The following is a 6,230-nucleotide window of genomic DNA, read 5'->3' as shown; positions in this document are numbered from 1 at the left end:
AGCAAGAATCAGAGTCCTGAGTGAGCAGAGTGATTTGGAGAGAGCAAAATCCTAACTGTCGCTGCTAAGCGGCAGCAAAATCTCTTATGGAGATGTGCCCTCTCCCGGCCTCGCTGGGGAAGCGTGGGGAGACCACGGGCGCTGGGGTCACGGGCGCCGCGGGGAGGTTTGGGAGYCGGTATTTCTCTGCTGTAGTACTGGTAAGCAAAGAAATGGGATGGACATCAACCTGGCCAGCATGTGTTAACAAGAGAGGTCCTTTGGGTCCAGATCTAAATAAATAGAGGGRTTGCCTAAAGCTGAGCTCCCAAATGGCTACTTAAGCACTGGGGTTTTTTTTCACAAGTGCTGGTGCACCTGAGCCTGCGCTGGGCTGCATCCCCTCAGGCTTCAGCTGAAAGGCTGCCAGTGCCTTGAAAGGCGCACCGGCTCTTTAGATGCCTGCGGACGGCTATCCGAACCCGGCCCGCAAGCCCCGTTTTGCTGTTGCTGCTTTTGCTGTTTGTTGCATTAGCAGTTTCTGCTCCTCAGGAACGAGCTGACAGGCAGCACTGAAACTTCTGTTTCCCGGACAAGCTAAACAGTTTTAATGCTGAAACTCTTTACTGAAACGAAGCATGTTTTCCTGCCCTTCAGACCTTCCCATGGGCTTTTCAGCATCACCAGCCCTCCCGAACCACGGACCTCAAAGAGGAACAGGGTTTTCCAGGAGCATTTCTTCCCACGCCTGTCACCCGGGCAGCCCCTCTGTCCTTCCTCCTGTCTTTAAACTGTGGTCGAGACTTCTTTAAAGTAAAAGCATCTTCTTTATCTAGAACAGCTGTCATTTAGGAGCTTCTAAGACATCCTTCCACCTCTCTAACTGAGGAATTGCTCCCGTCCGCCTGCAATATTCCTTCTCCCTGGACAGAGCATGGCCTCCTGAGCTGCTCCCTTTAATTGCGGCAGGCCCTGGAGGTGTCTCTTCTGCGACAGAGCAACGGCTAGCGAGCTTCAGAGTCAGTTCACATTATTTAATTCTTCCAGCTTAAATGTCGTGAGAAACATTTCCATTTCTAATCCTCTCATAGCACACACTTATCAGAGAAGAAAACTGCACGGAAAAGGGTTTTGAAACGTTTAATGTGAAGTGGCTCTACCAACGGAGCGCATTCATTGATGCTGTAGAGTAACATAACACTGTTTTGGTAGTCTGGTATGGCTGAAAATAAGTCAGGGAAGCCAAATGAGTTTGTGTTTTAATTCCTTATTATCTGAACCTTCTACTTTCAGGGCTGAAAGATTTGGGGAGAGTTTTCTCTCAGTTTACAAAAGGCTTGCAACAAATCTTCCCTGTCGCCCTAGTATATGAACTAGCCCTTGGGGCTAAAGGGGGAAATGTAGCAAAGAGTGAAAACAATGGGACCTTTCCTGATTTACGGCCTCAGTGCTTTTGTCCCAGCTGTAAGCACCAAGCCCTGCACTATAAAATTACATGAGTTTTGTCTCCTGGGTGACTTGGCTGAGCTCAGTGTTCTTGTTAATTTAAAAAGAAAGAAAGAAAAAAGATGGTGTTTCTACACTCGTTTTCAAGCTGACAACTATGCTCCGCTCCTCTGGCCACGTGCCACGAAGCCGCGTGAGACGTACAGAAGAACTGCCCAGATGGTGCCATGCTGCTCAGCATTGTAGAAATGAGCCATACTTCTGTCGGCACCCCGTAGCGCAGTAAACGTGGCATCGCCATTGCTATTAGCAGGCCACAGACCATGTATTTGCATGGCAGTACAAATCTTTAGGGCTTGTCTGCTCTTGAACTTCCTTAGCTCGGTTATAGCTGTAACAGCACATTGCCAATGACCGTAGTCTGATCTGTTGGCTACAACGGCAAAATTCTCCAACAGGCAGCCAACCAACGTCTAACTTGGATTTAGTTTTAGTTTAGTTTTATGTAACTGTGTGGTTATTACCCAAAAGCATTATATGATAACAGGCTAATAAAATTAAGTGACCACTAACTATATCGCTAGACTTKTGGGCCAGGCAGAAAGAAGTGTTAGCAAGCAGCTGCTTGGAAATGTGTAAGAATAGCTTCAAGCTGTCCCAGCACAGAGGAGAAAGAAACCTGCCACCACCAGCATCAGCGCATTACCTGGTGAAGTGCTGGGACACCAGCAAATCACTGCAACACCCCGCCTGTGGGAACAGAGCCCCTGCCCTCGGATCAGGAGTGCTCAGGTGAGCAGCACAGCAGAGCAGAGGGGCAGATAATCGAAACTCTGTGTAAACAGTTTTAATTGCATTATTAATGGAAATTAGCAATAATTGGATAATTTGAACAGAACACATTAATATCGTTGTAACTGAGCTAATAGTAGCTGCATGCTAGATTGTTAAAGCATTAATTGTACCAACAACCAGTTCTAATTCCTGACTCCGTATAAAAGGAGCCAATGTTCCCTTTGAGTGCAATACTATCAGTTCTTGCAGCTTATATGGCTATCAAATAAAAAACAACCACTATTTATCTCTTTTGGTTGCTTTCTTTATTTTAACTTTTTTCACTCATCATTTTTATTGATTTTATCTTTCTCATTTCTGTTCAGGTATAGAATATATTTTTCTGTGATCCTTTCCTGCCTTCAAGCCCTGAGCCCAAGAATTTTCTAAGGAGCTACTGCCTTGCTTATGTAAAGGACTTGAAAGTACCTGTGCCACAATCCACATTCCAGAGTAGTTCCCCATAYAGAAGCACAGTGTGGGAATAAAAGCTACTTTATTCCAGAATCATAATCTGCTTGGTCAGCTTACTCCCTGGTAGCTGTATCTGCAGCTTCCCTACATACACAAGACCTAAAGGAATCTGATATTCAAGTCTCACCTCAACGAAACTGCTTCAGGTGCTGTGCTCCTTTTGGAAGCTGCACATCTATTTTTCCCTGCATACTCTCTCAATATCATACTTTCCTGTCGGGAGAGGCAATGTGCCGATTTTCTCTTCTTTACCTTCTGCTCCTGCACACTTTCTCCAGCTCTGGTTCTTTTCCTGCTCTTCTTTATCCTGTCAGCTGGGAAGGAAGGGAAACAGGCACTGATGGAAGTAGCTGAGTAGTTGCAGGTAGCCAATTTTCAAAGCCTAAGTGCACTAACCRACAGGTCACCAGCAGACGCTGGGCATGGGCAGCTCCTGCTGCTCRTCTCACTTTGCACATCCAGCTCTGGTCTCTAAACTAGAGCACCACCTTTAGTCAGGGGAGAAGCCTCTTCTTCTCTCTCTGCTGAGGACACAAGGGTCCTGACATCCTGGTCTAGAAACCTCAGTCAGGGGTTGTTCTCTCTCTTGAATGTTCATCGAACCTCGGTACAGCCGTAAAAGTGGCCCCCATCTCCATCCCAGTTCCCACTTCTCCTAACTCCCATGAAATCCATCCCACCTGAAGTAGCAGTTGTGTGTTGTATTTGCTTTTCTTTCCTTTCCTTATGTCCTATCAGAGTCATCTCTTTCTTCCCTGCTCAGCCTCTTTCCAGGAAGCCCCAGRTGTTTCCATGTTTCTTTAAGCTTGGTAATTACCAGCAGCGGTTGCCATTTACAGCTACTACTGCTGGACTTCTGCAGCTTGTCATACAGYGCACAGCTAATAATTTCCTATGCGKTTTCCAAATTTTCTTTAGAGCAGAACTCACATCCAACCAGAACATTAATTATCACTCATTTCTTGCTTATTATCTCTATTGCTTTTATTACCAAAACAAACACTACTCAACAGCCAGGAAACAGGAGAGTTTTGAGAATCTCACCTTTTAGACCTCTCCTGAAACCAAGAGTTACAACTACCATCCAGATCAGCAAAGAGCTACTACTCTCAGTAAAGAAAACTGCCCATCTATGACAGATCTTCACAAGAAGGTATGTCAAACCTCCGCAGCAGGCGTCAGTTTGGAAGTTTAATGAAAATAATCTCTACCTAATCTAGGAAGTTTAGCATAACCTGAACCTTTTGATGTAATCAAAATCAATCAGTGACTCTGTCCCCGACCTTAGGAAATTATCTTGGCAGAACTGAAATCCCAATGTACAGTAGCTAGATAAGTGTTATCTGTAACAAAGGTAAATACACCTGGACAGGCCACCATATACCAAAACTCAACATGGAGGTTGCTAATCATCCCTGTTGGCTGTTTCACTTCTGCGTAAAGGAAAGGTTGTTCTCATGTTCCTCCTTCAGCCTCCCTAGGCCTTCGCCAATAAGTGCGTCTGTGCTGCTAAATGGCTTTGCAGACCATGCAGCAGCAGTTCCACGTGGTTAGCCTGACTATCACACAGCAACTTTCCCAAGAGCCTGACAAGATCAAGGGCCTTGGTCGGCTGGACTTCACCTGCGTGGATAATGCRCACACACCATGTATTCTTGTTCCCAGAACACGCCATTCACAGGGCGATCGTCAAAGCTGATGCACGCTGCTGTTTTAAAAGACGTTTATCATCAACAGAGGTTTTTGGAAAAATGTCTTCGAAGCCATACACGAAGGTCAGGTCAGCACTACCTGGAACTAAAGAAATAGATGTTTGGGCTTTTTCCTTTAAGTTAAGCAGTTAAAGGGTGTAACCAGCATTTCAGACACTGATACTTCAGCAAGCAAGTCTCTACAGTCAGAAAGGGAATGATAGGACCAACTAACAAGCAAGTGGGTCGCACTTATAAACTGGAGTTAGGAGGAACTCTGAAAGCATTAAGATGAGAAACCATTTAAGGCCTGTTCATATTAAGTATAACCTGCTTACTAAAATACAGCCTCTCTGGCTATTCCCTTTTCTCCTTCCATCAAAAAAGCTTATAAACCTTCAATCTCTTCTAGCTAATTCCTAGTTTTCCTCTTTCCTATGCATAAAAAGATCTTTTAAGCACACCCATAATAGCTTTTGTGTGTTCATCACTGTTTCAATTGACAATTCTATGATTTATCTATTAAAAGCAACAAAGAACATGTGCTATATTATCCATTCTTGAATACTTCTTTATGTACAGAATACATTATTCATCTTCCCCATTCTCATCCCTTTCTGCTAGGGGATTCTGTACACGTAGAAGTCTACTTGCTATCCTTATCAGCATTTTGGGTGTTTATTGTATTAGGTAAAGTGTTGTAAAACTTGCATTAGTGAATATTGAACTCTCAATTTTTAAATCATCAGATGACACTTATATTACCGCTTCATCTTTACAAAACGCAGTGAGCTACAAAGCACTGCTCTACTTAAAACTAAATCCCTGCTATATTAACTGCGCGCAAAGTTTTCAAAAGCTCACCAAAAAGAAGTGATGTGCTTTTCCTCACACTACATAATGCAAAGTGCCTGGGACAAGTACAAGAAATTGCCATTGGACAGACAACGTCCCCAAAGGAAGGTTAAGCCTGGATTCGAGGATAGAAACTGAGAAACTGGGCAAAAAAAAGGAACTGTAACCCAGTAACTGGTCCCATTTATTTAGCAAGAATAACACCTTTTGCATATGACTATGTCATGCTGTCATGCTAAGTATCACAAGAGAGATTGACTGATTCTGGTCAACACACAACTTCAGTATTCCTTAAGATTTGAAAAATGTTCAGATGTACGAAGTATATGTTTCTGCATTTAAACAGAATGAAGTTAAAGGTAATACAAATATCTTTAAGTACTTGATCTATTAGCTGAACTTCACTGTGAGAGATTTTATTTCAGTTTCTTGAAACAGTATGATACACAAGCACATACATTTCTCCTCTGCAGACAGATTATCTTTTCATATGAGATTAATCCTAAATTTAGACTGTTCATTACACACCTTTGCAAAGCAACAGCTGGCAGCCCTGAACAGTGTGGAAAAGCTCCTTTAAGATAGTCAGCCTGTTAATGCGCTAAAGCTCCCACCTACAATATGCTAGAAGACATTTTCTAAATATACAGTGATGGCAAATGCAGGTATTTGATAGAGAAGAGACAAGACTATAACACAMTAAACCAAGGAGAGAAATAGTTACTTAATATGCATTTTCAAGACATGTTACCCATGTGTATTCTATTGCAGGAACACATACTGCAATTCAGATTCTTTTTAGTCACATCAGTCTGTGAGCTCAAGTGCATGCCAGGAGGATTATAGCTTTCAAGTTCCTCAATCAATAGGTGTTTTTCTTCCCCACAGCAGCTGGAAAAGAAGGCTAGTTACGGTTTCTACATGCTTAAAATAAACCTGCTTCCCCCTCCT

Source organism: Rhea americana, unplaced genomic scaffold (assembly GCF_003343005.1).
Source record: "Rhea americana isolate MKP2758 unplaced genomic scaffold, rheAme1 scaffold_130, whole genome shotgun sequence".
Lineage (NCBI taxonomy): Eukaryota > Metazoa > Chordata > Aves > Rheiformes > Rheidae > Rhea > Rhea americana.
This window is presented reverse-complemented; position numbering follows the sequence as displayed.